At 37.5% G+C, this 9,860-nt stretch overlaps 1 pseudogene; it reads left to right on the top strand.

Moving 5' to 3' along the window:
- Positions 1–6,680: 6,680 nt before the first annotated feature.
- On the top strand, positions 6,681–7,180 carry LOC132236467 (nuclear nucleic acid-binding protein C1D-like; annotated as a pseudogene).
- The last annotated feature ends 2,680 nt before the right edge of the window (positions 7,181–9,860 follow it).

Here is a 9,860-nt window from a genome sequence, read left to right as displayed (position 1 = left end):
AAGGTTCTGCAGGAATTCAGAGTGAAAATAATTTCTCAGAAACACTCATCTCACTGCACCTAGATTATATTTTACTAGAGGCCCGGTGCATGAATTCATGCACCAGTGGGGTCCCTCAGCCTGGCCTGTGGGATCAGGCTGAAACTGGCTCCCCGACATCCCCCGAGGGGTCGTGGATTGAAAGAGGGTGCAGGCCAGGGTGAGGGATCCCACCAGTGCGTGATTGGGGCTGGGGAGGGATTCGAGAGGTTGGCCAGCTGGGGAAGGACCGTGGGAGGGCTCCAGGGCGTGTCCAGCCCGTCTCACTCAGTACCAATCAGCCGGACCCCAGCAGCAAGTTAACCTACTGGTCGGAGCGTCTGCCCCCTGGTGGTCTGTGCACGTCATAGTGACTGGTCTACCAGTTGATTGCCTGAACCCTGGTGGTCAGTGCATGCAATAGCGAGCAGTTGAGCAATCTTAGCATATCATTAGCATACTACACTTTGATTGGTTGAATGGACAATTGAATGACCAGACACTTAGCATTTTAGGCTTTTATTATATAGGATTGCACAGCCTTCTACTGCTCCTAGAATTTCCCCTAAAATATAATTTACCCTTATAGTCATTTTGGTACACCAGACAAAATTATCCATTTTTATTCTGTTTTGAAGTTTATATAAGCAAGTATCTCAGTAAATCAATGTAAGATATGACTTTAAATGAGTGGTGCATTTCAAATATAGTCTTATCTTATGTATTCACCATTTCCAGCATCAATGTCATCATTATAATAACAATAACATACAGTTTTAAATAAGACCTTGATGCCTGGCACATTATCAATAGCTTTTTATTCTATATCATATTTAACTCTCACAGTGATTTTGTGAAGTAAGTGATGATATCTTCATTCTACTATTGAGGAAACAGTGGCTCAAAGAAGAGATATCATCAGTTGAAGGTGAAGCTGTCCTTCTAAGACAGAGCCACCTTTCTGGAAAGCTAAAATATTTTGTACTTCTAGCTATTATATTGTGTAGCAAAGTTCTATATATCAGGGATAATAAAGTCATGCATTTATGGAGTAATCAGTTGTTAGGAAAAGAGTACATGTTTCAAAAAAGGATCTGTTTAATTGTATAACTTATGAACAAAATATAATATATGATGCTCACAATTCACATTTCATTTTTTTAAAGTATCATAAAGGGTAAAGGGAGTCAAATATATGATATAATATATGAAGCTCACAATTCACATTTCATTTTTTTAAAGTATCATAAAGGGTAAAGGGAGTCAAATATATGGTTATGAAAGATCTGATTTTGGATGGTGGGCACACAATGAAATACACAGACGCTATTGAAATATACAGATCATAGAACTGTACACTTGAAACCTATATAATTTTATTAACCAATGTCACCTCAATAAATTTAATAAAATGAGAACAATAAGAAAGACATATTAGTAGGGTTATAAAAAAGCTACCATACAATAGGTTACAATTTGCTAGAGACAAAATTTTCTAATCAGAGTCTAGAAAACCTGTCCTTAGTAGAGCAGTTGCACAGTCTAAGTAGGCTTATCTAACTTCAAACTACCTTATAGTGCTCGGAGTACTCCTCATAATCTGAGAGGACAAGTCTAGTTTCACCCATCACACACCTACTCCATCCAGTAGGTATGTGGTTAGACCAAAGGAGAGTATGCACCCTCCATATAAGGGCATTTCTCACAAGTAGTGCGTGAAACGTCTGCACACAACTCTCAGAACTTATGCACTTGGCTATGAGTGGTTGCAAGAGAAGCTGGGGATTATTGCTTTCATTGCCACAGCCATGTGTTCAGCTAAAATTCTCATGTTCTATCTTTACAAAAGAAGGAGACAGTGGAGGTTAAAATCGACGACAAGTAGGCCCTTTCAAAACTATGAATAATCTAATAGAGTGTTTTTCATTTAAAAATGTGATTTCAACTTTCATCTAATGTGCTCATATTTTAGTTTGCCACAGGGCAGCCAACGAAATGATATATTGTAAAGTTAGTTCTGAAAATTAGTTTCCATACCATTATAAGTAATTCTGTACAGTTTTTAATAAAGATTAAATGAAATAAAAATATGAAATTGTTTTGTGATTTAGTGCCTTTGCCGTCTTATTAGTCATCTATGCAGTATGCCATTATGTTTATTACCATATTTTTCCTAAGTCATATCACCAAAGTTGATACCCCATTTGCATTAGAGAAAGAGGATGTTTTAAAAAATCTATGGAACCGATGGCACCTTAGATACCAAAAAGGAAGTTATAGGTAAAATGGTTTCTTTTGTGTTATAAGAAAGAAAAGAAAAAATGTGTCAATATTTTTTAACATTTAGTGAGAAGGTATACTACTATGACAAGGGAAAAAAGGCTTGGCTTGTGGAGCTGTGTTGATCTACAAAGAAAGCAGGCATGGCTCTCTCTGGAGGGACGATTGAACTAAAGTTAAACCATATTTTTCACCTTCATTGGCCTGAAGCCCTTCTTCCCTGATGAAGTCTGCCAGTTGGAACACAGGTTATCCTCATTAATTTAAAGCTGAAGTTCTATTCCAGGTAATGATGATCAAAGAACCAAGAGACAAAATATGTATCTTCATTGGATAGAAGTATAGTATCCAGAGCATAGGGATGAATGCAGCTGATTAAAAAATATTGAGAGAGGACTATGGGCAGAAGGAAAGAGAAGTTGAAGGTCTGGATGATAAATTGTGGGAGGTAGTTGGCTTCCACTGAACAACTGCATCATGTACAATGCAGTCTCTAGAGAGTCACAACCTTTTTTTCCTCTTAGACAGTACTGCCTACTTGAGATCAACAGGACTCTCCAGTCAGAAGCATCAAGCCTCATCATAACTATATTGGTACTAGAGGCCCAATGCATGAAATTCGTGCAGGGGACTCGGCCCTCGCAGCAGCCCCAGTTGCCTCGAAGCCCCACCCGCCTCCATTGGTCTAATTAGCATATTAGCTCTTTATTATATAGGATGGGCTGGCAGAGGCTAATAAGACAAGGTCTCTTGGAAACAGACTGTCCCTATGAGTGCTAAAATAATGGGTCTGAAATTACTATGTCTTCTTCTCCAGCAATCATCACTTGAAGACCATCAACAACACTATCAGTGACAAGAGGAGAGGGTAAGGTAACTTACCCTGTGCACCTGCAGTTCAGTGAGAATCATCCTAAATGGTAGCAAAAAACCAGCCCTGCCAAGCCAGTTTTCATATAACTAATTTTATGATTTCTAAGTCAGCCTTGCTTGCAAATAATGACTGGTTTCTGTAAAGATTGATCCTCTATGATGGCACTGTCTGGGCACAGCCACTCCTTTCCACGATAAATATTAATAATTCTGAGGAGGTCCTACTTGTTAGTTGGTGTAGCCGCATCATGCTTTTGCTAAATTATAGGTTCATTTGTTCCTTCCCAAGAATTTCTAAGCAATTTCTAAACTGACATTTTCACTGCCTTTTTATATGGTATATTCTTCATACAGATGATGACCTTTTTGAGTGTTGTGTCTCGCACAAAGATAATTTAAAACTATACCCAGTGACATTTTATTATTTTTTACTTATATACTAGGGATGCATTAGGGGTTCTGAGGTGTTTGATTTTCCCATTTATACTTCAAACATTTGAGTGTGTGAGTGTGTGTGTGGTTATGTGTGTGTGTGTGTGTGGTAGATATAGATATATTAAGGTGACAACCTCTGCTTATTCATGGCATTTTAACCTCCCATTGAATATATTAATTATAGGAACCATACTCCATAATGTATGCCAAAACCAATCCATTTCCCATTACAACTTTGGACCAAGATCATTAAAAATGTGCAGCATAGTAGCCAATCATGCACTTTACACAGTGACCCCCTGATATTTAAGTCCCCATCTGACATCATTGACAGTTATTACAACGTTATTGACCATATTCTCCATGTTGTACTTCACATTCCATGACTTTTTTGTAACTGCTAATTAGTACTTCTTAATCCCTTCACCTTTCTCACCCGGCCCCCAACCCCCTCCACTCTGGCAACCATCAGTCTGTCCTCTGTACCTATGAGTCTATTTTACTGATGTTCATTTATTTTGTTCTTTATATTTCGCATGTAAGAGGTATTCTTTTTTCTCTGTCTGACTTATTTCACCTAGTATAACACCATCTAGGTCCATCCACACTATTGCAAAGGGTAAGATTTTATTCTTTTTATTCTGCACTTCACGCAGTTTTTAGATCCAATGTCTCCTCTTAGGAGAGGCCTGGCTTCTCTGACTGTTCACACAAAACTTGATCCTGACCACCAGAGACATTGTCCTGCCTGCTTCATTTTCTTCATAGCCATTACGATTTTATAAAAGTATGTTTGTTTCTTTATTTCTTAGATCAGTAGCCACTAAAAATATAAGTAAATGAAATAATTTCAGCCAAACAATGTATTTCTGCAGATACATGTCCTCCCACGAAGGCAGAGGCCTGTTCCGTATTGTTCAGCACAGTATCTCCAAAGTCTGTCGAGCAGGGTGCCAGTACCATGGTTTATACTGAACTATTAGTTATTGGATGAGTGAATAAATAAGTGACCAAGTTGGGGTTGATGTAGATGAGGCTTGTCTTAGATTTTAATTTCAAAACTCACTTTGGGCATTTCTTCCTTTCTCTCTCACCCTGGTAAGTTTGAAAGATCTTAAGGAGGATGGAATGTTACCCTATCTAGCTCTATTTGCAAAGTTAGTCTCAGATGAAAGAAATATGAGTGTCTGGAACTAAATCTTAACTATTATTAATTGAATGTGTTGATGTTATAAATGCTCCCTTTTTAGACATATTATGATAATACATAATGCTGAGATGTGGCTATGCTCATTTGCCTGAAGTTATTAAGGACTCAGGACCTTGGGGGATTTAATTTTTGCTATCTTTATAATATGTTAAATGCATTGGTAATAATCTGTAAATTTTTGTAGCACACAAATGAAACCTATGTTCCAATAAATTTATCTTTCTCTTTCTAAATATGGACTATTTCCACTGTAATAACAATCACAATATTTATCATTGACTAGGTCTTACTATGGCCCAAGAACACTGCACTTAGTGCTTTTCTATTCCATATTTAGTGGCTGTGCAATTTTACGCATAAAGAATCTGAGGCCCACAGGATTAGGTAATTTGTCCAAAGTCAAAAACTTACTAAGTGACAGGTTCAATGTGTGTATGTATATATATATATATATATATATATATATATATATATATATATGTAATAAAGCCTGAGATAACCTCTAAATTTCAGTTGTCACATCTTAAAGCGGGTAAGATTTCTAAAACAAGAATTGTTAGGGAGTTATTCTCAGAAATTCCAAGTAGCCTATTGTGTAAATGAGAATGAATTTCAGGGCTGAGTTACTTTAATGTCCAGTGATCTCTAATACTGTCTGGCTAGAGAGAAGAAGAAAATAACTGAATACCATCAGTGATTGATATGATGAACTTTGTTTTTGAATTCACTACTACTATTCTATTCTCAATGCAGCCCTCAGTTTTCTATGAATGTAATTATAATCTTGTGCAACTATCTTGAAAATCTGTGCATATTATGAAGCACTCCTTATTCCTTAACTAGAGGCCCGGTGCATGAAATTCCTGCACTCGGTGGGGGGGTGGGGTCCTTAAACTTGGTCTGCACCCTCTCGCAGTCTGGGAGCCCTTGAGTTACCCCAGGAGCCCTCCGGGAACCCCCTTAACACTGCTGCGGAGGCGGGAGAGGCTCCTGCCACCACTGCTGTGCTCACCAGATGTGAGCCTGGCTTCTGGCTGAGCGGCGCCCCCCCTGTGGGAATGCACTAACCACCAGGGGGCAGCTCCTGCATTGAGCATCTGCCCCCTGGTGGTCAGTGCACATCATAGCGACTGGTTGTTGCACCATTTGGTCAATTTGCATATTAGCCTTTTATTATATAGGATAAGAACTGAACAAGGCAAGTGAAATATTGAACATAGTTAACATAAATAATTATTCCCCTCTACATGTGTGTTGATGTTTTCAAGAAAATATAAACAAAGTTAAACAATTTTTTTTATATTGATTTCAGAAAGGAAGGGAGAGAGACAGAGAAAGATAGAAACATCAGTGATGAGGGAGAATCATCGATTGACTGCCTCTTTCACAGCCCTCACTGGGGATTAAGTCTGTAAACCGGACATGTGCCCTGACCAGGAATTGAACCATGACCTCCTGATTCATAGCTTGATACTCAACCACTGAGACACACTGATCAGGCAAAGTGAAACACTTTTTAAAAAGCCATTGGATCACTGGTTAAACAAAATAATGTATGGAATACATATGTCAGGGTGTCCTTTTTGACATCCTCTCATTTTAAATTTAGTAAATCTGAATGCAGGGTTATTTAAAATGTTTGAGAGAACTTGGCTGGAGATCCTGGCTAGAGAACCTGGCTAGGCTGCTGATCAACTGAACGCTGTCTCCGTATCATTCCTTCTTTGCCGACTCTGTCCACACCTTTGGGAACCCCTGGACCTGCTGGGGTTGGACCCCAACATCTGACACCCGAACAAGAAGTCAGAAGTCTGCAATCTGGAAGAGGGCCCACACCGACCACACAGGTACCATTTAGATCATAATGGCAGAAGAAGAAATTAATGAAGACTATCCGACAGAAATCCATGAGTATTTATCAGCATTTGAGAATTCCATTGGTGCTGTAGATAACATGCTGAAGACCATGATGTCTGTTTCTAGAGATGAGTTGTTGCAGAAGTTGGACACATTTGAACAAGCAAAAGTGGATTTAGTTCCTGCTTACACATTAAATTAAATGTTTTGGGTTTATTTGGAAACTCAGGGAGTTAATCCTAAGGAACACCCAGTAAAGCAGGAATTGGAAAGAATCAGAGTGTAAATGAACAGAGTCAAAGAAATAACTGACAAGAAGAAGGCTGCTGAGCTGGACAAAGGTGCAGCTTCAAGATTTGTGAAAAATGCCCTCTGGGAACCAAAACCTAAAAATGCATCCAAAGTTCCCAGTAAAGGAAAAAGTAAAAAATAACCTTTTAGTTTTGATGTACACATGTTCAAAAAGTACATCATTTTTATTGTTTAACACAAAATAGATGGTGATTATGTGGCAAATAAATAAATAAAATGTTTGAATACATTTATATTAATTTATATTAATATTTAGCTTTTGTATTTTTGAAAGTCCTCAGAAAAATACACAAGGTACAAGAACTAATCTACATGAAAATAATTTCTCAGTAAAATGTAAATGTTTGTGTCTATGTGCATGTGTGTGCACACATGCAAGTGTGCAGTGTGTTTGCTAGCATACATTTTATGAGGTCATTTACAGACATAATCATGAGAGAATGAAGGTTCTTTTTTTTTTTTTATAGCCAAGGCAAATGAAGCATGCCTTCAATTAGAAACTTCTGAAGATACACTGTGATAACCTACTGAGAATGGAATTGCTTTTCTTCACAGCATTATACCCACCTCTCTTTAGAAGCCCATAGTATACAAGTGTTGTAAGTGCAATATGCTCTTCTTGAATCACTTTACTTCATTAAATGTGTTTTGTACTTCAAATACCATTCCAAGATTATACATTTGATATATCAAAAAATGTGTGTCCTGCTTTTAGAGTTCAGTATGTGAATAAGTGAACCTCAAAAGTCTTAAAACTCAAGTGTTATGAATATGTGAAACTTCAGATTATTAGTTTTTTTTCTGAAACCCCGAAACACGAATCCCCAAATCCCTACTGTGCGATTATTCTGTTTTCAGCAGTTAAAGTTTAATTTTCTACATTCTTAAGCAAAAACTTAGAAAACTCCATTTCTTACCTTATGTTAAAAGCAAAATAAACATATCCCCATGAGACAGTTGGGCATGGCTATATTTGAATTATAGAACTTATAAGGTAACAAAGTCAATACCAAACTGTAACACTATTACTCCTTTTTTGGGTGCTATTGTAAATACTATTTTTTAAAAATTCAATAACCAATTGTTCACTGCTAGTACATAGATATAAAATTGATTTTTTTACATATTTATTTTTATCCTACAACCTCACCAAACTCAATTTTTAGTTCTAGTACTTTTCTGATGACTAAGGAGCTTATAGCAGCTCACTCCCATTTTTCTTCTCCATTTCTTTGTCATACATTAAATATGTAGATATATGGCACAAACACATAATATGCCTCTGTTTTAGACTGTTATCATTTAGTATGCTAACTAGACCAAATGTCATTCCGGACATCCTTCCTGATGAAGCCCGGGCTGGGGAGAAGCCAGCCCAGGTCCCGGGTGCCTGTGGGCAGAGGGAGGAGGAAAGCATCAGTCTGGGTCCTGATGCCTGAGGGCAGCCAGAGAAGGGAAGCAGCCCAGGTCCCAGGTGCCTGCCAGAGGCCAGAGGAGGGAAGCCAGGGTCTCAGGTGCCACAGGGAAGCTGGTGCCAGCAGCTGGAGGAAGGAAGGCCTACTCTTGCACAAATTTTCATGCATTGGACCTCTAGTTATTAAAAAAAAAAAAGAAAAGAAAGAAAATGAATTTGACATGTAGCTTTATTTCATTTCCAGCCCTCTATTTTTTGGTGTAGAAAGATAGATAGGTTTACATTTTATCTAGTACCATATTCCTTCTGCCTGAAGACTTTTCTTTAACATTTATTGAACTTCAGATATACTGCCAATTAATGCTCTCAATGCTTGATTACCTGAAAGGGTCTTTATTTCCACTTCATTTTTGAAATATATTTGTCCTGGGTATAAAATATTGGTTTTACAATTTTGTTTGCTTTTAGCATGCAAAAAATGTCATTCTATTGTGTTCTGGCTTATATACTTTCCAGTAAGAAACTTGTTTTCATTCTTCCCTTTGCTACCCTTATTAAAGTAGTTGTTTTTTTGTTTGTTTGTTGTTGTTTTTTATGGCTGCAGGAAAGTTTTTGTTGTGTTTTCTGGCTGCAAGAACTTTTTTTTTTCTTTGTCTTGCAATATGATAGAAGTGTGTGTGTGTGTGTGTGTGTGTGTGTGTGTGTGTGTGTGTGTATGTGGTAACTGTCCTATTTAATATTGTTCAAGTTTCTTAAACATGTAAGGATCTTTCATTAATTTTTTGGGGGAAAATGGTCATTATTTTATCAAATATTTCTCTACCCTGTTTCTCTTTTTTTGGCATTCCAAATTGTACAGATGCTAAATCCTTGTTTATTATCTTACAGTTCTTGGATGCTTCATTTTGTTTGTTTTATTTTTTATCTACTGTTTTTCTATTGTTTTGATTAAGCCTAATTCTTAGGCAGTCATGTCCTTGTATCTTAGAGGTAAGGTCTTCCCAGGCATTCTGCCCTGTCATCCATAGGGTCCATGCCCAGAACATATTCCTTCTCCTCTTCTAGTAATAACTGATTTTTCTGTTCTTTTTACCGGGCAACAATGTGTTTTCACCAGGGTGCCAGGATGTGTTACACATTGCCTAGAAATTTAAGATTTTTTTATTCCATAAGAATGATAATCTAGGCAAGCCTCTGCTAGTTTGTGCAGTGGCTGTATCCTTTCCTCGGGAATGAACAACCAGGAATGTTTCTTATCACTCTCACTTGCCCCAGTCACTTTGTAAGCACACATCATGTCCATGGAAAAAACCCTAAGATCAGGAAATAATATGCTTTGTGTCTACATCGCCCAATGATTTCATATTTTCTAACTTGCTCTTTGGCAATTTGTTACCTTTTAGCTGAATTATTTTGACCTGTTTCCAGTATCATCTGCTTTAGATAAACAAGTATCTGATT

Source organism: Myotis daubentonii, chromosome 6 (assembly GCF_963259705.1).
Source record: "Myotis daubentonii chromosome 6, mMyoDau2.1, whole genome shotgun sequence".
Lineage (NCBI taxonomy): Eukaryota > Metazoa > Chordata > Mammalia > Chiroptera > Vespertilionidae > Myotis > Myotis daubentonii.
The sequence above is the reverse complement of the archived record's forward strand: the minus strand, read 5'-3'. Positions and strand labels throughout refer to the sequence as shown.